At 36.9% G+C, this 24,754-nt stretch overlaps 1 long non-coding RNA gene across 5 annotated transcripts in view; it reads left to right on the forward strand.

Moving 5' to 3' along the window:
* LOC118351272 (uncharacterized) overlaps window positions 1-24,456 on the forward strand; it is a 69,907-nt gene extending 45,451 nt beyond the window's left edge. For 4 of the 5 annotated variants that reach the window (XR_004806472.2, XR_004806473.2, XR_004806477.2 and 1 more), the window contains one exon: window positions 22,204-24,456. This is a non-coding gene — a long non-coding RNA (uncharacterized LOC118351272). Of the gene's footprint in view, window positions 1-13,133; window positions 17,480-22,203 lie in introns of those variants that run through there. The other variant, XR_004806475.2, reaches the window with a different exon arrangement.
* The last annotated feature ends 298 nt before the right edge of the window (window positions 24,457-24,754 follow it).

A 24,754-nucleotide genomic window follows, 5' to 3' on the forward strand; every position in this document is an offset into this window, starting at 1 on the left:
CAAGAATTGGAGGGACACCTGGGTGACTCAGTGTGTGAGCCTCTGCCTTTGGCTCAGGTCGTGACCCCAGGGTCCCAGGGGGGGTCCCTGCATGGAGCCTGCTTTTCTCTCAGCCTGTGTCTCTGCCTCTCTCTGTGTCTCATGAATAAATAAATAAAATCTTAAAAAAAAAAAAAGAGTAGGATACACAACTGACTGAGCTACCCAGGTGCCCCATAGATTTTTAAAGAATTAATTAACAAGTGCACTAGATCTAACATCATGTTTAACTTGTAGATTTAACATTTATTAGAAGAAATGAGTAAGTTTTGTTCCCTCTGATATTAGGTTTAATATCACCTTTTGTTATATACTACAATGAGGAGACACTATGATGCTGGTGTAGAAGAAACTTTGTTTCCAGCACATCTTAAATGCCTATAGGCAATATTTGAGAATAACAAATAATTTCTGATGTGTTTTCCTTATCTGTCCCATTTTTGTATTTTAACAAAACTCTTTAAATTTATCGGTTAAATCTATTCCATCAGTTTTGAATTATTTTCTTGGGGGAAATGATTAAGGGAAAAAAATCCCTGTTAGGGGAAAAGTTCTCAGTAACTTGAGTTAATCAAAGTACAAAAAAAAAGGATTAAATTCAGCGAGGCAGCTACACTTCTAACTATGTTTTCCATCTCTTCAGTCAAGACAAGGGGCTTGTTTTTAAGAGGCTTATAATCTAATTAGGGAGACAGAGCATATACATAAAAACATGAATAGCACTATAGGGAATCCAAATGAGTAGTCCAGACAGTAAATGTTTCCAATTTCAGAATCCGGAGGAGGGCCTGAAAGCTGGGGTGGCTGGACTTGAATTGATCGTCACAAAAGTGAAGTGATCTTCAACAAGGGGTGTGAAGAAGTGGGGAATGACTGTTAATGCATACAAGTTTATTTGGGGGTAATGAGAATGTTTTAAAATTGATTGTGCCAACAGTTTCACATCCCTGTGAATACACTAAAAATCATTGAATTATACATTTCTAATGAGTGAATTGTGTATTAGACTGAAGTATATCTCAATAAAGTTGCTATATTAAAAAAAATCAGCTATGATCTTGGCACCAGTTACAGAAATGGGGACTTCAGGAGCTGTGGATATCATTTCTCCCCACCCTTTCCTTTCTCTTCTTTATTGTAAAGGGAGGCTGGTGGTGCTTAACTTCACAATTTAGTTCACAAGTCATTAGGCAGACCAATGAGAAGCCATATCCAAAATAGATGATAGATGTAGATGACTGCATATTACCTGGAGTTCCTGAATTGTTGAGACAATGTAAGGACTGATGTACTCGTGTCTCCTTTCTTTGAGACGGCGTTGAGAATGACTATCTACAAAGAATAGTTGCAACATGTTAGGTAAAACCTTGATAGTGCTCTATGAGAGTAAAATATGATGGAATTCCAGAATGGATGCAGAATGACACATCTTTGGCTTGTTTTGTTTTTAGATACATTCCCAGTTCCTTTCTGACTAGCTCTGTATAACCCACCCTGTGTCTGTGGAGTGCATTTTTCAGGGTATAATGGCTACTGGTATTGGTTTGACCAGTAGGAGGCACTAGCTGGTTGGAGGACAAGAAGAAATCAAGGGTATTTTTCTGTCTTCCTGCTTTAAACAGCATTTCTGGCAACAGCTGCATCTTCTCTGTTGCTGTAGCTTTTGCCTTGGCTGCAGCTTTGCTCCAGTGACCTTAAATCTTGAGCTTTCTATCAAAACCTCCTCTCTTCAGTCTTCTAGCTGAGATTAGCTGGTGTTATTCTATGTGTTGTCTCACTATCCCTTGGTTGGCTTCTCAGCTCTCCCATCACCTGTGCAACCAATTTTCTGTCCTAAATTCCATCTGTTTAAAGCATTTTGAGTACTTTCTGGTGTTTGGAAACTTAAACAATATGAACTTAATAAATATTTGTTAAATTAGTACACTTAGTAAATGGGGAACTAGAAAAATTCTGGGGCTGCTACAAACAAAAAGGAATGCAAGACGTGGAAACATTTGGGTGGAGATGAGTTTGATTTTAGACATTTAGAATTTGGGAGAATAAGGTGGTAATGAATCATTGGTTAAAGGAGGGAAGAGCACTGGGACTGGGGACCAAAAACTTAAGTACCCCTATATTCTGTTTCCATAGAACTAAGTTCTGAAGTTGAAACAATTGCAATAGAAAACATGAACAAGGGAGAATTTGTAGAAGATGAAGAACAATAAAAGATTATGGAGGAAAACTTGGGGACCCAAAGAGACAGACTACGAGAGAAGCAATAAAGGATGAGAAAAGTTAGCCATAAAGATATAGAAGGGGTCTGCTTAGCATTGAGCATGATGTCATGAAAACCAGGTAAAATAGAAAAGGAAAAATTAGCTAAATGCTAAGCAATACAGGGTAGTCATGGAAAAGAAAGACTAAAAACGATTACTGAGTTTGGTGATTAGGAGGTCATTGTTGATCTTGAAAAGTGTGGTTTTATTAATATGTGATGGCTGATTACCCTTGCGAAGTGGTTAAGTGGTTTAAAAATAACAGAGAATGTGATTATAGAAATGAAATGAAAGACAAAGCTAGGGTAACAGTTAAAATGATAAGGTAGGCAGCATGTTGTCCTTTTTTGTTGTTTTACTTTTAAGATAAGTAAAATCTAAAAATATTTGTAGACAAAGGGGAAAATAACAATGGTTATTACATGAATGAAAATGAAGAAATCAAAGAGGAAAAATGATGGAATAAAATTCTGGGGAAAAGAGCAAAAAGATCACTCAGGACACAGGGGAAGAAACACATTGGGGAAAATGTGAACTGCTTATTTGGAAATAGAAAGTCACAGATACTTACAGGGAGAGTGGAGATTGGGGAAGTTAAGGAGCTCGTGGTAGATAGCCTGGTGAGAATGAAGGGTCCCACATAGTGATGAGCAGTTTGGAGAGAGTGTTTGAGGACAAAGAGCAAGAAATCCTGAAGGCTGTCAGCAGAGAAAGTGATTGGTAGGCTGGGTTAAGGAAATGCTGGTGGACAAGGGTCAGTTAGAGAGAAGTGGGGTGTGGTAGGAGAGTCAATAGCACTTGGTAATCATATGAAGGAGACAGCCTAGAAAGTGTTAAGTGAAGGCTGCACTAAGTTTTTTGCCAATGATAAAAAAAGTTTCTGTGTATGGGAGGGTAGATAAAAGATAATGAGCTTGATGGATGGCATCTTTAGTTTGAATTGGAAATCTCTAGTATGCAGTTAGAGATTTTGGACTAAATCTCAGACAAGCAGATGCAAATTTGAAGTCAATGAGAAAGAGTTGTTAAGGAGGCCAAAAAAGGGAGTAAGAGCTCTTAGGTACATAGTGTAAAATAAGAAAGTTAGAATGCCAAGGACTGAATGCATCACCACATCTGGGGATAAGAGAGGAAATGGAGCCAGAAGAATATGCAGATATGAAAAATTAAGAACTTTTCTCAAGTGGAAAGTAGCAGCGCTTCTCTCTAAGTTAAATTTCCCTAACTCAAATGTTTCACAAGTAGAGCTACTGGTTTTGTCCATATCCTGCACATTTGCATCCCTAATAGATATCTTGCAGAGTGCTTTGAATGGCCTTAATGTTTTTCCACATTTAAGAAGATGAGCCCATTCACAGAGAAGCACTTGAAGTGAAAGAGAAATTTCTGCAAATAGCACATTCTTGGGCTACAAAGCACACTGCCAGTTCTTGGAGATGTGTGTGTAAAAGCTTAACTCATGCGTGTGGATAGTTGAGAGTGAGAACATGGAGCTGTCATAGCCAAACCATCGAATTCTTTCTTAAAAATTAGGAAGATGACTTTTCTGTTCCAAGGTCTCTGAAATAGACTACTATTCCCATGTTCTTTCAGGAATTCATTGTGGCCAAAGACTGTGCTATGATAATTTTGTCTTTTGTAAGACATTGGGCACATTTATGTCGTTTTATTCATCTAGGGTAAGCTGTTTATGACATAAAAAGCTCTAGGTCCTCAGAGCTGACATATTTTTGAAGCTGTGGGCTACATCCTGGTAATAGTCATTTCCCATTCCCAGTGGGGTCAAGCTGAATTACTTAGATCAGGGGCCAATAAAGTGTATGGAGGCAGAAATAGGGGTTATATCAATACTGGCAAAACACAACCAACTTAAATTTACTTTAGGATACTTTCTCGTAGTTGTTAAAAGAAACTTATACATTAAAAGAAATCAAACTTTCTTCTTTGAGGCCAAATTCCTGATCCAAAGATCTAGAAGCATCTAAATATTTCTGTGCCAGCCATCTAGGAATTCCTTCAAACTTATAGATTATGTCCTGGTTTCAACATAAAATCTTACCCACATAAGAGGATTCTAACTACTTGATAGGATTCAGATTTGCTCTCCCCTTTCCATTTGACTGTCATGTGCAGCTCAAACAACCATCATCTCTGGCTTGATTATGACACTTGCTTCTTGACCCTCTCCTTACCTTTCATCTTGTTCATGCAAACTTGTTTTCTCACATTGTGATTGTCATAGACTTTTTAGAACACAAGTTGGTAATGTTATTCATTCATTATTTTTGAAGATTGAATACCAACTATTTGTCAGACACTATCTTTGATCCTAGAAATAGAATAGTGATAAAAAAAAAGAGTCCAAAACAATCAAGTATTCACATGCAAGAACATGAATATATAACAAAAGAAACTGACCTACACAGTGATGTCAGGAAAGTGAAGCCTGATAACGGAGGAGGGGCGAGAAACAGGGAGGGGGAAAGAGAGCTTAATCCAGATGGAGGGAATAGCATGTGCAGCAGGGGTAGGGGTAGGAGGATGTGGTATGTTTGAATCGCTGAGAGAAGCCGAGAGCAGGATAATAGGAGTTGGGAAAGGTAGCAAAGGCCAAATATGCAGATTCTTATGGGTGCTTTTAGGGTCTTTGGTTTTCATCACAAAGAGCTTTGCAAAGTAGTAGCTTGACCATGTTTAATGGTCAAGGTGGGATTAGATTTACATTTTAAACAGATCTGGCTTTGCTGTATCAGGTTGGAGGAGAATCAGTACATTTGGGAAGTCTGGACAGTTCTTTACCACCATAGGCCAGATGAGAGATAATGACAACTTGGACCAGGGTGGTGATAGTGGAAGAGGAGATAATTGATGGATCAAAGAGACATTTTCATAGTGATATGGGGACAAGATGAATACAGGAATGAAGACAATTTAATATCAAGGATACCACTTATGTTTCTGGCTTATGAACCAGCACAGATGATGGTGACATTCACTGGAATATGGAACACCAGATGAGAGCAAGTTTTGGAGGGAAACTAGATGTATTGAGTTTAGATACATTGAGTTTAAAGTGACTTTGAGATTTCTAAGTGTTTAATGGCTTCCCATTGCCCAAAGAGTTAAATTAAATCTCTTTAAAATGAACATTTCAAATCTTTGTGACTTTATCCCAGATCCATCTTCTGTCACACTCACATATGCTCCATATTTCAACTATTTTGAATTAGCGGAATGCTCTTGAATACCCCAAAGTGTTTCACAGCTTGGTAGACTTGCAAATACTGTCATTTTTGTTGGACAGATCTTTTTCTCTACTCCCTTCTAGAATACCAAGCTAATGCTTCTTCTTCAAGACTCAACTTAAACATCATCTATTCTGGAAATTTTTTTTTTTCAGTTTGTCCCTAACCTTATATCTGTGTGTGTATTTCTGTGTGTGGGTATGTCAATATGTACATACACATACATAAGTATATATATCTATTGTGTGTGTGTGTGTATATATATATATACATATATATATAATTTTTTAATGATTGCCAGTTTATCGATCTCAGCCACTAGATTGTGAACTCCTTGATGTCAGGAACTATACTTTGCTGTTTGCTATGAACAAATTTCTGTAACTGCAGAAGTCAATGAATGAGTCCAATGATGAAATCAATGAAAAAAAGGAATTTTGAATTATTTCCTTCTTTCCAGGAAAATATTTTCTTAAATAGGCTTTTTTAGTTAACATAACCACTGATAAGATTGCAAAATTAGAGCTCTTTTCTTTTTCCATTGAATAATTATTTACTGAGGATCTACTTAGTGGCTCATCAGCAAAAAGACACATTGGAAACCAAAGTAAATACAAGTTGTCAGCATCTAATGTCTGTTTCACGAAGGGCAGGATACAGGGTGGGGATACAATGACAATTTGCCAGCCCTTGAGGATCCTGGTCTGATGCAGGAGATTGGACAAGGAGTTTGACCTTGAGGTAGGCCTGGGTGTGAGTAGAGGTGGATCAGGAGCTCTTTGAGCTCCTTGGGTGTGGGTGTGCTGTGCACCATGGATGGTAAAGAATGAGGCTACAAAGCAAGAATTTCTGCTTAGATTTTGAAAGGTCTAAGTGACAAATTTTGTACAGCTATATAAGACTTTAAACACTAGGGCAGAATCTAGATTTGAGCTGATAATGATTACAGTTTTGAGCAGGAGATGTATTGAGGACATATATTTTGACACCAAACAATCACTTAAGCAGCTGATAAAGCATCATAATTATTATGATGTTTTTGAGGGTAAAATACCATTATTCCTGTTTTACATAAGAGATTAAGAAGTATGCAGGTAAATAGTGACAAAGCCAAGTTTTGAACCCATAGAACTCCTTTCCTTACAAAAGATTCCTATTAATATTATTGAATTAAAGAATATATCAATCTCTCTTTCCCTGCCTGATCAAAAGTAAAACTCCAACGAAAAGCCCTAATGTCTTTCCTAAGATTCATAGAATATCATTTTAACATGACCATAAACTAAAAATCAAAACCAGTATGAAAAATCTGATTTTAAATGTTTTTCCTGTTTATAGAAATTACATAGGTCCACTATGAAAAATATAGAAAGAGTACAAAAAAATACAGAACATAAATATAATCTCACCACCAAAAGAAAGCCACTTTTCATATTTTATTTGTAAATCTCTCCTGTCCTTTTTCTGTGTTATCACCTACACTCTGACAGCTTTCCTAATGAAGGAAAGCATCTAGATGTGCAAAAGGCCAACATTCCAAGCCACCTTCCAATGGGTGATCAGAATGATTATGTGCTCAAAAATACATGAAAGATTTCTAGTTCTCTCCAGGGCCTGAACCTTTTGCATCCTCTCCAGAAAAGGTTAGAGGAAAAGTCAGAGCCAGGCTCTTATGGGGCAGGCTGGCTCTTCTGTCTGTCTGTCTCTCTCTCTCTCTCTCTCTCTTTGCAGAAATAAACAAACGTGGTAGCTTTAAGAATCAGGTTTGGGAGGAGTTAGGAAAACACCACATTTGGCCCTCAAGGCCTGAGCTTTGTGCTCAACACAGTTTTTAGACAGGCAGCTTTGCTATCGGGGATATTTTTCAACTACTGGGAGTTATTAGCTCAACTGCTGGAATGGATGAGTCATACTCTAAGATTTACTTTCTTATAGATATATCTCTAAAGAAGTATGTGGGGGGGACAGATGATTGTTGAGCGAGTACGCAGGCATTTCTAGCTTCCCAGGACACAAATGAATTTGTAATTCCACATCTGAGTTTTAACACCATGCATCTCATAAGATTAAGGGAAAAAATGGTAGCAAAAGTGTATACAGACCACATGTTTGTCTAGACAGGTGGGATATCACAATACAGTCTGAGGGATTATAAATATATATACACATACAACACATATATAATTTATTCATAAATGTGTATACACATTCACATGTAGGCACATACTATTGCATCATCAAAAAAGTAAGGTCCAGACCTATGATATTTGTCAGAATTATTTCTGTTTATTTTATGGCAATTTTGGAAACCCCAAATATGTTTGCTTTACTTTTGTTTGACTCTACAAAAGGACTGTATTTTTAATCAGTTAGTATAGTTCAATTCTAATATGGCAGAGTGGCTTGTTAATTATTAGACATCTTTTCCCCTAAGTGTTCATTCATTCTCTTATTACTCACTTGGTTACTTGGCTGAGGAGAAATGTCACAATAATTGGCTGTGGATTTCTCAGCTTCATTTTTAAGGCAACATGAACACTGTCAATGTTTCCCTTGCCTTGTCTGTGTTTGTGTCTCATCCTGCCATCTGCTCATGCCTAGGTATAGCAGTTTGCATATACTTTATTCATGGCCCCAGATCCCAGTCTGCTCTCCTACCCTATGAATTGCAGTGAATTGTGTGGAAATCTGGAAAGAAGGCAACATGACAAAATACCAAAAGTACCAAATCAGCCTCTCCTGTTCAGAGCTTAGCTGGTGCCATCTTTAAATACATTGCTTGTATGCCTCATTTTCCCAAAGCCCTCATTTAGGAGGCTTGTTAAAGATTTGGAAGGAATCATTGTATCACAAAACACCATTTCTAGGGAAATATCAGACTGTTCAAAGGAATCAAAAAGACCTTCTCAGATTTCTTTTAACTGGAAGATCTGAGAGGGCTACTCTCTATGAAGTGCGAATGAATCTTCAGAAAAAATGTCTTGTTCGACAGTGGTGCAGCATAGTCTGACGATGACTCAGAAGCATGTATTCTGTTAGGGAGCCATTGAACAAAAAAGAGACCAATTTCTTAGCTTAAATTATCTGTTATTACTCTTAACTTTCCTCCTTTATTGTTCCTTTTTGTCTTTGTCTTAGTTTCCCTAGAAAGAGTAATTTAAAAATCAGGCCGTTATGTTATTTTTATTGTTATCCAAACTTTCACTCTGAAATATAAGTGACTTTTATTCAAATCATTGGTCCTTCTTTGAAATATCATATATTCTTACTTACAGAGAACCCAGCATATAACATAAATGCAACTATAATCCTATACTGTAGATTATTGATGCACATTAATCACCTTAAATAGTTTTCCAAATAAAGAAAATGGGCTTTATCAACTCATATTTTTAAGGATGTTGTTAGATATTGAATAAATTAATAATCATGTTTTATCTGTTTGAACTTTGTGTTCCAAATCAATGACACATAAAAGTTACATCATTAAAAACAAAGTAAAGCAAATACTTTGAATACAAAGATTACATCAATCAAAAGGAAGATATTTGTGGTAAATTTGTAGTATTTTTTATTTGTTGCATTTTACCTAAATTCTTTGTTGAGGACCAAGGTTTTTTTTGTATATTTTTTTATTGGAGTTCAATTTGCCAACATGTAGTATAACACCCACTGCTCATCTCGTCAAGTGCCCCCCTCAGTGCCCATCACCCAGTCACCCTAGCCCCCCTTCCACCTCCCCTTCCACTACCCCTTGTTCGTTTCCCAGAGTTAGGAGTCTCTCATGTTCTGTCTTCCTTTCTGATATTTCCCACTCATTTTCTCTCCTTTCCCCTATAATCCCTTTCACTATTTTTTATATTCCCCGTATGAATGAGACCATATAATATTTGTCCTTCTCTGATTGACTTCCTTCTCTCAGCATAACACCCTCCAGTTCCATTCACGTTGAAACAAACGGTGGGTATTCATCGTTTCTAATGACTTAGTAATATTCCACTGTATACACCGACCACAGCTTCTTTATCCATTCATCTTTCGATGAGCACCGAGGCTCCTTCCACAATTTGGCTATTGTGAACATTGCTGCTATAAACATTGGGGTGCAGGTGTCCCAGCGTTTCACTGCATCTGTATCTTTGGGGTAATCCCCAGCAGTGCAATTGCTGGGTCATAGGGTAGCCCTATTTTTAACTCTTTGAGGAACCTCCACACAGTTTTCCAGAGTGGCTGCACCAGTTCACATTCCCACCAACAGTGCAAGAGGGTTCCCCTTTCTCCACATCCTCTCAAACATTTGTTGTTTCCTGTCTTGTTAATTTTAGCCATTCTCACTGGTGTGAGGTGGTATCTCACTGTGGTTCTGATTTGTATTTCCCTGATGGCCAGTGATGAGGAGCATTTTCTCATGTGCTTGTTGGCCATGTCTATGTCTTCCTCTGTGAGATTTCTCTTCATGTCTTTTGCCCATTTCATGATTGGATTGTTTGTTTCTTTGCTGTTGAGTTTAAGAAGTTCTTTATAGATCTTGGATTCTAGCCCTTTATCTGATATGTCATTTGCAAATATCTTCTCCCATTCTGTAGGTTGTCTTTGAGTTTTGTTGACAGTATCTTTTGCTGTGCAAAAGCTTCTTATCTTGATGAAGTCCCAATAGTTCATTTTTGCTTGTGTTTCTCTTGCCTTCATGTATGTATCTTGCAAGAAGTTGCTCTGGCCAAGTTCAAAAAGGGTGTTGCCCGTGTTCTCCTCTAGGATTTTGATGGATTCGTGTCTTACATTTAGATCTTTCATCCATTTTGAGTTTATCTTTGTGTATGGTGTAAGAGAATGGTCTAGTTTCATTCTTCTGCACGTGGCTGAAGGACCAAGACTTTTATTTATAAAAATAAATTATTTTAATTATCTCACAAATGATTTTTGAGCATCTTTTATATAGTAGGATGTTGAATAAGACAGACATGGTCTTTATCCTCTTTTAACATAGAATCTATCAAGGTAAATGGATATGGGACAAGTAATACATTTGATAACTAACTTGATAAGAAGCACAAGATAATGTGGGAAACTTATATTAAAAGTGATATCTGGGATGCCTGGGTGGCTCAGCAGCTGAGCGCCTGCCTTCAGCCCAGGGCATGATCCTGGAGTCCCAGGATTGAGTCCCACATCGGGCTCCCTGCATGGAGCCTGCTTCCCCCTCTGCTTAGTCTCTGCCTTTCTCTCTCTGTGTGTCTCTCATGAATAAGTAAATAAAATCGTAAAAAAAAAAGTAATATCCTACTTTTTACTTCCCGGATTGTAGAATAACAAGAAGACAATTTCTTGAATTTGGAAGTTTCTCTCAATAATGAGACTCCTTTGCAACAGACAGAAATATAGTTTTATAATTTCAGTGTCGAAAATAGAAATAGCACCCTGCTTGGGGTCATCCAGCTTTAGCTGTTTTGCTATAAGCCTTTGCTCCTAGCTTTCTGATGGTTGGCTCCATTACCTTCTTCAAGAATAGTCACCATTCCAGTATTTTTCTGAGCCTGTTTCTTTTCTGTATCTTGCTTATTCTCATCATAGCACTTAATACTATTAGTAATCAATTGATATCTTTTATGCCTATTCTTTATTCCCAAATGGCAGGACCCATATTTTTTTATTTACCTATGTGTTATCTAGCAACTATTATTATGTCAACATATAGTTTGCTCTGAATAAAAATTTGATGACTGAATGGATAAGCAAAACGCATAAGACAAAGAGACAAAGTAGTGTTTCTAGTTGTTCTAGAGAATAAAAATGATACTCTTATCCACTTGACTATGTTTATTAAATTATGACCAATGAAGTTTCAAGAGATTTTATTAGTTGTTTTTTAATGGGTGCTACAGTTGAATAAGTTTGGTAATCATCGACTTAAATGAACTTAATCTGATTCCCTCACTGCTGGATTTCTCATAACATGTATATATTTTACATATAACTTCTAGTAGACACACATGCACACACACACACACACACACACACACACACACACACACCCTCCAAGGGGTATGGTTTAGAAAATGCTGGCTTACTTTGTTAGCAGGTGGGACATATTAAGTGACAGGTAACCAAATTTTGCAGTCTTGTCCAACAGTTTGCAAGAGTTAGCACAGCTGGATCTGATTCAAAGATGGCCTCAGGAAAGCACTAGGACATGAACTGATCAAATAGGTTGTGCCTCCAGCCTTTGACTTCTGTGTAAAGAAACTTCCTAGTCACAGCATAGACCTCTGCATCCTGTGAAGGAATCGAAAATGATCAACTTCTTGCCCTGCTTCTTCTTGCTGAGCTGTTGCCTGTGTTCTCCAAGGTTCACCCTCCTGAGATTTTCTGTCCTGGAAAAGCCTTTTATCACACTTGCCACTTTTTTCTTGAAAGTAGTTTGCTGGTCTTACTCCTGCCCTCCAGGAATCCTATATTAATACACTGCAGTGTAAGAAATATTTTAACATCAAGAGAAGCTGATTTCTACCCCCTGGACAATTCATGCTCAGAGTCCTTGTCTCTGTCCAGTGGGTATTCTTATTTCCATGTCAAAATGTAAGATTCTCTGATATGACAGGGGGACAGACCTCTGGTAAGGGTCCATCTGGCCTTCCACCTCTGCAGATGGTCAAATAGACAACTTATAAAGAAGAAAGGAGGACTCCTTTGTGTCTTTGCCTCAGTGTGGCTACCATCTGGTCATTCTCCCTTCTCCCGGTAATATAGGTCTTATCGGATAACTTTATAGGTCCTCATCTTTCCAGAACTATGCTCATTTGGAACAGGGCAGTTGGTGAGTGTTAGGGAGCCTTCCAGACACTAGCCACTTCCATTAAGCCTGTGCAATACTATCCTCATCTGCCAAGGCCTGAGGATGGTATCCTCACCCATCTTTCCTTGAGGAGCCCAGATTCATGTATTACTTATAACTAAAATTTAATTTGAATAGCAGTGTGTTTCAAAATTTCTATTTGCTCTTATCTTGACTCTAGCCTATCCAGTTGTATTCCAATTCTACACTGTAGAAATGAATTTGTCTAGCATGGCTACGTGTGCCACCTGTCCCAAGAGGGTTATATTATGGGTCACTGCTTCCCCCTTTCTGAAAGTGTCCCTTGGCTATTAGGAATTGCTAGTGTTGCAATCTACCTTAAAAACATTAACATTCTCTTGAAGGCAGCCATTTTTTGCTCAGATACCATTACATCATTCTGACTTGGAGTAAACTCTTTATTTCTTTATCTTTAAGTTGACCACGAAACTATTGGAGACATGAATAATAGTGTCTTCAAGGTGTTTTAGCACCATAAAGAGTTGAGATATTTTCTTACAACAAGTTTATTGTGCAAATGTAATGAAATATGTAATGAGATTTGCACATTGCCTGGCACATATCAGATACTCAGTCAAACTTAATTCTTTTTTTTTCTTTCATAAATCTAATACAAAGAAAATGAAAATACATTTTTATGCTTGCTTTCAGTATCCAATTTTTCTCTACCAGAACCCTAATGCTCCTGGGTCAGAATTCTCACTGTTATAAGGTATAAATTAAATTCTTTTGCAGGTTATGCTGATGATGGGGAGGAAGTTGGGAGTATCTCCTCTGAACTATATTTTTAAATCAGTGAACAAAACGAGAAGAGCCAACTGCACAGACTGAGTATTCATTTCTCCGTATCTCATTGACATGCAGCTGAGTTAATACCTTCAGCATTCCCAACCCTTCTATCTCGGTGGCCCATAATCTCTTCTTTCTGCGAGAGAGGCAAATAGTATTTTTGATCCTGATTACCTGGATTAATATTGAAAAACCTCTTCAGGCTGGTGTCCTAAAGAAATTGGAAAAGTTCCCTTTCCATTTGAAATGACTTAAACTGTTAGGCTGGAACAAAAGACTCATCTCTCCGATAATCATCTCACCTTCTTGTCACTCGGAGTCCAATTAAATAAATGACTCCCTGATCTTTTGTCAATTGTCAGCAGATCTGGCTTTCACTTTTAATCAGCCTGCACATCATGTGGACTTTAAATTTTCTTTTCGCCCTTTCCTTTGTCCATAAATATGAGGAGAGCAGGAGTCGAAAAGAGGTGGTCTAAGAATAAGATAAATATGCAGATTTCTCTACGCATTCTTCATATTCCTCCTGAGCCACCTTTTCTCTTTCCTCTGCAAAAATAGTTGGGCCACTTCCATTCAGAAAGATGATTTTAAAGACTGTTTTTTCTCATTTTCACTGCTATTTCTATCTTTAAAGCACATAGCTTCCATTCAAACAACAAAAACATGCTCTTTAACTGGAAATTGGTTAGGGGAAAAATAAGTGCTTGAAAACAGGAATGTTTTGTCTCTTTGAAAGACTTCAAAGTCTATCCTCCTCATCAGTGGCTCAGTCCCATAATGAATGTTTCATTCTACTCAGAATGGATGAGATCTGATCCTTTTTCTCAAGAAAAAGTCCTTGACTCAAGGAGGAATGCAAGACAAGGGGACACTGGAAGAGTAAACAGAAATATAACAAAAGAGGAAATAAAGATACAGTAGCATCACACACATTTATGTAGAGACTGGAATTCAGTCACGCCCTGCAATGCAAGCAGCAGTGCCATTGGGAGGGGAGTCTGGAAGTTACAGTCTTTTCTGGAAGCAGTACAGATGTCCTGCCTGGCTCCTGGGATAAGTTTACCTACCATCTTTTCTTTATCTTCAACTCAGATGCAAATGTAAGCTTTCGATTAATGTGAGTCAAGACCAAAAGCAAAATGACAAAGGAGAGTTAAAAATAGCTTGTAAGCCTTTTATTTTTAGCACTATGACCTACCAGTATTCTACTACCCTACTCCTCACCACACACACACCAAATGTTGCTAGGCAAAATTTAACAAGACACTTGGATTGTATGGCTGAGTTTTGAAGCTAGAAAATGAAAATCCCTGAGAGGAAGGTGAAAATCAAAGCACTGAGCTCTCTCAGGGGCATTTGGTGGATTTTGTGACAGATTTTAATTGCCCTTTGGAGTGGTAGACAAAGACTTGCACTCCAGAAGGTGGGGGAATCAAAGAACTTTTCCATGTACAACCAGTATCCTCACATTTGGTGAAAGGGTGAACTAAGAAAAAATATGTATATAACTTACTAGCTGAGCTAGACTATGAGGAAAACTACCTATGTTTGCTTTGGTGGTGGTAGAATTAAAAAAAGCCCTGTTTGAGAGTTTGTAACCCAAGGCCTGGCCCCATTTCATTCAGTATTTTGAAGAGATAATGTTTACCTGTTGAGAACACTGGAGGTGATCGTGCATGTTAGCATAGTCCCCAGGGAACACTGAATGAAGCAAATGCATATCCTCTCAGTAGAGCCATGCTCTCTACATAGGACATGAGTAGGTGTCATTGGAATTAACAGAAAGGAAATTAGGTCCCCCAAGAACTATAAATGGAACATCAAGATTCATCTGACTTTCTTAAAGGTATAATACAAATAGTTCTAAAAAAGAAAGATGAAATAAATCTATGATCAATTAATAAGATAGTAGAACAAAGCAGGCAGGTTGAGAAAAGAATCAAAATATACTTTCTGAAAATAAAAAATATAATTGCAATGAATCATTTCATAGATAAGTTAAAGAATAGACAGAAGAGAAAATTTATGAACTAAAAGCTAGACATAATGGAATTCTTCAGAATACAGCAAAAAGAGGTAAAAACGGAAATCTGAAAGCGGTGTTAGAGGATGGAGAACAGAATGAGAAGCTGTCACATACATTCCACTAGTATCTAGAAGACAAAATAGAAAAAATGGAGAGGCAACATTCAAAGAGACAATGAGTGAGAATTTCCAGAATTGAAAAGAGATATGAATCTATAAAATACAGTTGACCCTTGGACAATGATTGGGTTATGGGTGCTGACACCTTGTGTCTTTGAAATCCACATAGAAATCTTGACTCTCTAAAAACTCTACTATCAAAAGCCTACTGTTTTTTTTTTTTAAAGATTTTATTTATTCATGAGAGACAGAGAGAGAGAGAGGCAGAGACACAGGCGGAGTGACATTGAGGGAGCCCGACGTGGGACTCGATCCCGGGACTCCAGAATCACACCCTGGGCGTAAGGCAGGTGCTTAACCACTGAGCACTCAGCGATCCCCATCAAAAGCCTACTGTTGATTGGAAGCCTTACCAATAACATAAACAGTCAATCGACACATATTTTGAATGCTATATGTATTCCATACTGTATTCTTACAATATAAAGTAAGCCAGAGAAAAGAAAATGTTGTTAAAAAATCATAAGGAAGAGAAAATGCATTTACAGTAGTGTAAATGATATTTAGTAGTCAATCAGTGCTGTACTGACTGAAAAGAAATATCCTCATAAAAGTGGACCTGAACAGCTCAAACCCATGTTATTCAAGGGTCAGCTGCACCTAAGCAGGATGCATTCCTTTTAAAGAAATCTCCACGTAATCACATTGTAATGAAATTGTACAATACCAAAGACCTTAAAAGCTGCCAGAAAGAAAAGACAGATTACTTGCAATGAAATCACTCTGAGTGGTTTTCTCTACAATAGTAAGAAAGAAAAGAGGAAAAAATGCTTGGAACATAAAAGCAGAATAGAGAGCTCAAACTGGTTGGAATCAATCTAAATAAGCCAGTATTTACAATAAAATCAGTGAACTAAAACTATTACAAAAACATTCTTCACTGAAGAATTTTATGTGATTATTTTCCCTAAGCAGCACAAATTAGTCTTTTGCTATCAATGAGGCCATTCATTCATTAAATATGAATAAATTCACTTCGCTATTTCCAGTATCTAGTAGGCATATAATGCCTACTATGTTCCAGGCATTATTTATTTTATGTGCTGGAGATAGCAAAGTGAATAAATGTGGTGAAGTCTCTGTTGTCATGGATCCTACATTCTTTCAAAAAGCCATTCACTAACTGGCTATAATGTACAAGGTATTTCTTAAAAGATATCGCATTTAAAAAAAAAAAGACAAAGGTTTTTGAGCCAAGGATATTTTGTAATTTTCCTGTAAGAAAATTAAAATTAAAACTTCCTCATTTTTATTTAAATAAGTAACAAAACCATAAATAAATGACAAAACCCTGTAACCAAGATTATGAACTGTACTTTTACAACAAGATCATAGTTCATAGCGTTTTTGCTTCTACATTAATAATATCTGAAAATTTTCTGCCGAAACAGCCTACTGAGAGATGAGTAAACGTCAAATAATTAAGCTTAATTCAATAATTAAGTCCATTAGGTAATCCCATCTTATTGGACAAGGAAATGATCCAAAAATTAAGAAATTAAACCTCTAGAATTTATTTCCAGTTGACTAGAAGAGCATCCAAAAGCTCCTCAGAAGTAGGAACTGTGTCTGTTCTGTTGAGGCTCCTATGCCCAGGATGTAGCACACTTCCTGGCATGAAGTGAGTACTCAATAAATATTGATTGAATACCATACTGTGAATGAATGACCACTGCAAGTCAAGTAAACTAAATGGCACCATGGAAGGCCAATCAGAAAAATAGAAATCAAAATTAATTCCATTTTCCTGTCTACATTCTAGAGGACTAGAGAAAATAAATGAGGACATAGGAAAATATGTATGATCCTTTAAATGAAACCTTATATGAATTAAGCTGTGATGGTTATTATAGTTTTAAGTTTTATGATCTGAATTTGTTCTTCACCCAATTGTGTTAAATAACAGAATAAGTAGAGAAAACCGAGTCTTACCATACTTGTCAGCTAGAATCACTCATTGGCAAATCTTCTGTCTGTCTGGGATTAAATGGATAATGCAGTGTGTATAATGTAAAGGAAAATTAAATACAATGGCTGTCTACCTCTGATAAAAAAATATCTTTAACATTTGCTGATCTCTTCATTTTTCGGATAAGAGGATGAGCTCCGGATTAGCATAAAATGAAGTAAATTGAAGATGAATTTGTGCCAGAAAATTCAGTCTGCATTTTTCAGCCAGGGATGGATGAATGAATATCGTAATCCTATGTGAGATCTAGTTAATCTCAAAAAGAAAGCCCTTAGGGGCTAAAGAGCACCTCTTTTAACATCTTATGCATGGTGGGCAACAGGTGTAGGTCTGATCCATTCTCCGTTGCAGAGATGGCGGCGAATAAAAGCCCATCCAAAGATAGGAATTAGCCACACCTCAATATGGACTTTGAAGCGGCAAACATTGCTGCAGGGCAGAAGCTCATCATTTCAAAATCTTAAGGGAAGAAGCTTCTCAATAAATTCTAAGGATCATTAGCAATTGACATAAATATATTAGAAAAGGACATCTTTAGACCATTAACTGATTTGGTTTTTTTTTTTTTTTTTTAATGATGCTGGTGATCATTTGAATGCATGAAATCATTCCCATGTGCCTAGACTGCAGCAATAGGAGGAGGAAATGGGTGACAAAAGTAATCTCAATGCAGGATGTCAAAGCAATTAGATCACCTAAATCAAACCAAACGCTACAAGTGGCCCTTTGGGCCAGTTACCCAGAATCTAACAAGTAGGAGAAAGGGCACATAGATAAGTAAGCTCTTAATTACTAATTTTTTTAAGAAGTGAGCTTATTTTTTTTTTTTTAATTTATGATAGTCACAGAGAGAGAGAGAGAGAGGCGCAGAGACACAGGCAGAGGGAGAAGCAGGCTCCATGCACCGGGAGCCCGACGTGGGATTCGATCCCGGGTCTCCAGGATCACGCCCTGGGCCAAAGGCAGGCGCCAAACCGCTGCGCCACCCAGGGATCCCAAGAAGTGAGCTTATTATAAAGATATTGGGGAGACAAGAAATTGGAATAAGCACTAGGAATATACTTGTTTGGTGGAGGGTATCTGAACTGGCCTGAGATCCTCTGGGGGCCATTTTTCTATTGGGGAACATCATTGGCAAACACTGAGAAATAATATCTTAACTTTCCCTCAAGACCCAGCATAATCATATGCACTGTTTTTCAATTTACTGTTATAGGGATTTTTCCTTTCCCCAAATAAATACAGAAAACAGAATACACATACTTTTTGCAACCTCTCATCACTGTTCTATTGTAATGACTGAAGACACATTAAGTTTTTAATTATTAGCAATCTGGCTAGTACTTCATAGCAAAGTCTACTCACAAATAGAGATGAAATGTGTTTTGTCATCAACAAATTGAAACAGTATTGTCTATGCATTCTGCAATATTTGTTTCTTTCTTTTCATAGCCTCCTATGAAAACATCATTAGGTTAGCACCATTTGGTCATCATACCCTCTCTGAGTTTCAGAGTAATTCCAAAAGAATCAGATAGTCTAACACAATGCATTCAATATGTTCAGCTCCACTCATTAATTTTGGAAATTAAATAGTTATGCTTATTAATGTGACCTTTCACCACTCTCTAAGCTTTCAAAATGGAACTGAAAAAAAATGGCATTACATGAATCCACATTGGGAAAATGTGGATAATGCTAATGTTCTTTTATGGTGGGGGAGGGATTCTTCAAGGGCAAATCAAATTGTTCCTGTTCTATATGCATAGGTTGGAGAGAAGCAGCTTATCAAAAAGACAGGAAATAAAAGAGCAGGGTAACTACACTAGAACTTCAATTTAGAATTTTTGAATTCTTTGTGCTGCTCAGCCTATTGCTCATGGTGGTGCATCTGAAAGTCACAAAGATCAATTTGAGAGAGTTTTAGAAGACAGATAGCATGCAGGCCTGATCTGCTGCTTTAGTGTCTAACTCCTCCAGGCTGGCAAGGGAGTTCACCAACATATATTTTTTTGATTTACATGTATTTCAGGTTGGGGTACCTTCTTTGAAAAATGGAGATATTTAAAAAAAAAAAAAAAGAAAAATGGAGATATGACTGGATAATTGGCCTCAGTGTTACCTCTTAACCACAGTATTTTCTCTGTAAGTCAATGAGTCTAGGAAAACAAAACAAAACAAAACAAAACAAACCGAGGAATGCCCTAGGTTTTATCTTAGCACTCCCGTATACTGATGCAGCATGAAAGAGGAACATGCCAAGAAACGTGAGAAAAAATCCAGTGGTGAAGAAGCTTCAGATGAATGGTGAACTCTTTGTTACTCTCTGTATGTAATCTTTCATGGCAAAAATCCATAGCATTGAAAATCAGGCATTTCCGTTTCTGGCACTTTCTGCAAAAAAGAGTTCATTGGCCTCACCTGGAGAAAGAATTATGCTGACAGGCAGTAGCCAGCAGTGACCTGAACAATTTCATCTTCCACGCTATCTGTCATCTTGTGTCCCAACCATTTGTTTTAGTGTCATCCTGTGCCTTAAAGAAATGAGACTGCCATCTTCTGGTGGCCTTCAGTGTAGTTAGGTGACTGTCATTAATATTGTCATTTTCTTTGCTCTCCAGGTGACTCTATTACTGTTTGTATCATTAAAATATGCTTGTCTTAGGTATTAGGAATAAAAATTCAGATTTAGTCAACAAAATGGGGAACCAACTGTGTGCCAACAGATTTGTCATTTTTTTCTTTTGATGTTCGAAACAACCCATCTGTGCGGTAGGTATTGCAGTAGAATAAAAAAATACTTGATGATTCATTTGTAGAATCAGCACATCAAGTGAATATTGCATGTAGTCACAACTATATGAGAAAAATCATGTGAATTGCTCATAAAGTAAAATAAACTTGATTTTGTGTATACAATCATACATAGTAATATGTATATCACCAGTACACAATGTATGCAGTGATTATACATAATAGAGTGCACAGATACAAATTATAACTTTCTGGTATATTTGAGTTATGTAAAAGACAGCCATATGGTTGAATATCCAAAGTTAAATGCAACATTATATCTTTACAAACGAGATAATTAAACCTCAGATAATATATACTCCAAGTCATATAAGAAGCAAAATTCAATTGTACAATATTGAATGTTTTCTGAATCCAAACCTGAGACCAATTGCTGTGTAGTTATAAGACCTTAAGCCTTATAGAAATACCAAATGCACTGGCATACAATACTTTTTCAAAAGATAAAATTTATCTGACTTCTATTTTTCTGCACTAATATTTGTTGACTAGATTAGTGATTTGAAAATATTTCTTCCTTGTACCTGCTCTCTCACTCCTGACCTTGTCTGTTTGAACATATACCGTGTCTTAGCTCATTTCTTTTCTCTTTTGTCAGGGAGAATTCAAAGAACGTATAATTTCGGTTGGGAAAAAGCTTTTCTAGTTTTCACACTGTTTATCCATATTTATATGCTATCTTCTTCCAGAAAGGATTTTAGTTTGTCCAGTATACAACATGAAAACATGTCTACTGCTCAAGAAAAATCTATGAAAGCAGACATTTATAATATGCAATGACATTTAATAAACATGGTCTATTGCTATGGATCAAAGAACACTAATAACACACCTGTATCAAACAAAGTTAAATTTATTAGTGTTATTATTGATATTTAGCAAGATTACTGTAGAATGTTTCCCCAAAAAGTGAGTTAGGGAAAGATTCTTGCAGGCTGGAGTTGATCACAGGCTGAGCTTTTCAAGGACTGGTCAGAATTTGTGACTGAGAGAGTTTTTCAAACAGTCAGAAGTTTTATGAATCCAGACAAAGTTAGATCAGTTTATCTGTGGCTTGTCATGGCACACATGGGTCTGAATAAGGTAGGAATTTGAGTTTAGATAATTTGCTTGCATGTCATGATTTGGTATAGTTTAATCTGTTTTGTGAGTCAGAGAGCAGTTTTGCAATTTTTTTTTTTCTATTTCAGTTTTCAGTATTAAAATAATTTCATTGCTGGCAGCCTGGATTCTGTAGAGATAAAATTTGTGATTCCTCTCTCTTACCCTCTAATAGCTATTTTTTTCCATTCATTAATCAAATATTTATAAATGATCAGACATGTGGCAAGCATTGTGCTATTGTTATATAGAGCTTATAATCTAGCTAGACAATAATTTAATTATATGATTAGAACAACTTTATTTAATTTTTATTATTGCTTTTTAAGATTTTATTTTTAAGTAAGTCATCTCTATACCCAACATGGAGTTTGAACTCACAACCCTGAGATCAAGAGTCACGTGCTCTACCAACTGAGCCAGCCAGGTGCCCTACAACTAGAGCTTTAATTTGACTTTTCCAGTCAGCATTATTAATAATGATTCTAATTTTTTTTAAGGAAGATTCTCCTTTTTTTTTTTTAAGATTTTATTTATTTATTCGTGAGAGAGAGAGAGAGAGAGAGAGAGAGAGGCAGAGACATAGGCAGAGGGAGAAGCAGGCTCCATGCAGGGGGTCTGACTTGCGACTCAATCCCAGAACTCCGGGATCACACCCCGAGCCAAAGGCAGAGGCTCAACCACTGAGCCACCCAAGCATCCCAAAAGATTCTATTTTTTAACTGAATTACTCTCTGCAATGAACTGAATGTTTGTGTCTCCTTCAAAATTCAGATGCAGAAATCTTAACCTTCAATGTGATGCTCTTAAAAGGTGGGGCCTTTGGAAAGTAATTAGAACATGAGAGTGGAGTCCTCATTAGTGGAATTAGTGCCTTTATGAAAGGGACCTCAGAGAGCTTTTCCAATTTCTTTCTACCATTAGAGAATACAAAAGGAAGAAGGCAATCTGCGATCTGAAAGAAGATACTTACCAGAACCTGGCCATGATGGCAGCCCCATCTTGGATTTCTAGTCTCCAGAACTGTGAGAAATAAATTTCTATTTTCAATACGCCATCCAGCCTACAATAGCTTGTTATAGCAAACCAAACCAAGATAACTCCAAACTAAGGTGGGAAAATGTTTGGTTTTTACCTATGTGACAGAGAATGTTGACTGCTCTGAGCTATAGAGGCATTGTTTTGTAGATGAGCACATGGCTGTATTAAATTACAACTTGATTTCTCTATTTTTGTAATTAGTAGCAGCCATTCGATGAAGTTACAGCAATGGGGTGTAAGAATGGTATTTCCACACCAGGAAGTGTATTCAACTCAAAGGAAGGCGAATGCCCTCTTAAAAATTTTTCCCCTTCTGATGGCTGAAACGATGTAATGGCTGAAGGCTGACCAGCCACCTTGAGCCATGAGGTGGGATGTTGTTACAATGATAATGACAGAGAGCCACAATAGAAGAAACCAGAGTCCCTAAGGATGATTGAGTCCCATGGACCACTAACCTCCAGAGTTCATTTACTTGAGCAAGAAATAAATATGTATCTTCTTTCTACTCCAGCTCTACTTTAAGCTTCTGTCACTACTGAGATCTACTCTGCTCAAGAGTTTAAAAGCAAGAATTGAAATTATTGCATATGATAAGCACCCCCAGAGATGGACAATGGTTGTAATATTGAATATTTTAAACTTTAGAAATTTTCAATCATGAGACTCAGCAAAGCTTCTTTTGTGGTTCTTCTTACATTTCAGGAAATTTCGCAGACATGAGATTGTTTGATCCCCATGGCAAACTTGTAAAGGAAACAGGAAAAATATTAATGGCCTCATTTTAGCATTGAGAGTACTGAGATTTGGAGGAATTATCACATGCCTAAGCTTACCAAGTTGAGTAGTGACACATCATGGTTAGATTCCAGGCCATCCCTGATCCAGGGGTTTTACTACCACAGTTCTTAAGTGGCAACTCATGCTTTCTCTTGCACTCAAGATCATGAAAGGTTAATTCAAATTCTATGTTTTTGTGGGAGCAATTTTCACTTGAATCTCAATCACAGCTGAAATCTTTTTGGAGACTCCTGACTGAAAAAGGTAGTATCTGGGAGCCCTGGATCCTAACTGTGACTCTGTTCTAACTTGACTTCTTGTGTGTTAATAAAAGAGGTAGAAAAATTATCTCTAAGGAATGCATTCTCTCTAGGGTTTCATTCAGCCCTGATACTCTTTGATAACAAGAATCTAACATATACCTTATTGGTAACAAGAGTCTCACTGACATTCACCTGTGTGCTTCCAATTTTGGGAGAAATTATAAAGAACCAGAAAATGTTTATTGGTTTAAAAAAGAAAATGTTTTCATTAAGTATTTGGGGCCATTCTATTGAGGGAATCTTTAACTGAGAATAAATATTACCAAAGCTTTGAATGAATTGGGAATAACTTCAGCTTTTATTGATTTCCATGGCAGTAGGGTTGCCATGCTTAGCAATTAAAGCTACAGGAAGCCCATTTATGTCTGAATTTCAAGTAAGCAATAAATAATAACTTTAGTATCAGTATGTCCCTTGCAATATTTGGGAAATACAAAGAATCATTTGTTGTTTATCTGAAATTTTAATTTAACTGTGAGTCTTATATTTTATCTGAGAATCTATGTGGCACATACTAGAGACTGGCTTATTCACTCTCTAGGTCAATCCCTTTTCAGTGCTTCGCTATACCATGGAAGCTGTAAAGCATTTTGCATGTGATTTAGGTACCATCAATCTGACTCACTTATCCAAGACTTAAATTCAGAACTGGCTTACACAGTGAGAGGAAGAAGGCATGAAGCTCCATCTCACTGGTGCAGATCATACAAAGGCAATGTTCTCCTCCTGGAGCTAACAGATATGAGCAGAGCTTTTCAGTTTTGCAAGTTGCTTGCTGGTAATAGCAGGAGAAGCAGCCCTTTTGGGATCCCAGTTCTATGGTATAGCCTTGAGAATTATCCCTGGCAACTCAGCCTTGTCTATTTCTCTAACCATTGCCTTGATTCTGTAATAAATGCCATTCTGCTTCATTTGGTCAGAATGGTTTCTCTTCTTTGTAACTGGACCATGACTGATAAATTCCAAAATTATTTTAACTGGCAAAAGGAAGCGGGGCAGGAATAAAATGTTCTCCTCCATTTTTAAGCTTATAAACAACACAATAAAAATAAACATTTGCTAAAAGCGAAATAAAGCCTCCATTTTACCATCCTAAATAATACTATGTTTCAATTCATAAAAAAAATTCATTTTGTGTTTCTTCCAGTATTAGTTCATATGCAGAGCTTGTTTCTCACATTGTAATCACAATGCAAATATAATTTTACATTCTACTTTTCTGCGTTAACATTATACCATAAATACTTTCTGTGTTGTTACATAGTTTGCATAATTGTTTTAATGGCTATTTAACAGTTCTTCTAGTTGAAGTATCAGTTAATTTAATTATT

Source organism: Canis lupus, chromosome 1 (assembly GCF_003254725.2).
Source record: "Canis lupus dingo isolate Sandy chromosome 1, ASM325472v2, whole genome shotgun sequence".
Lineage (NCBI taxonomy): Eukaryota > Metazoa > Chordata > Mammalia > Carnivora > Canidae > Canis > Canis lupus.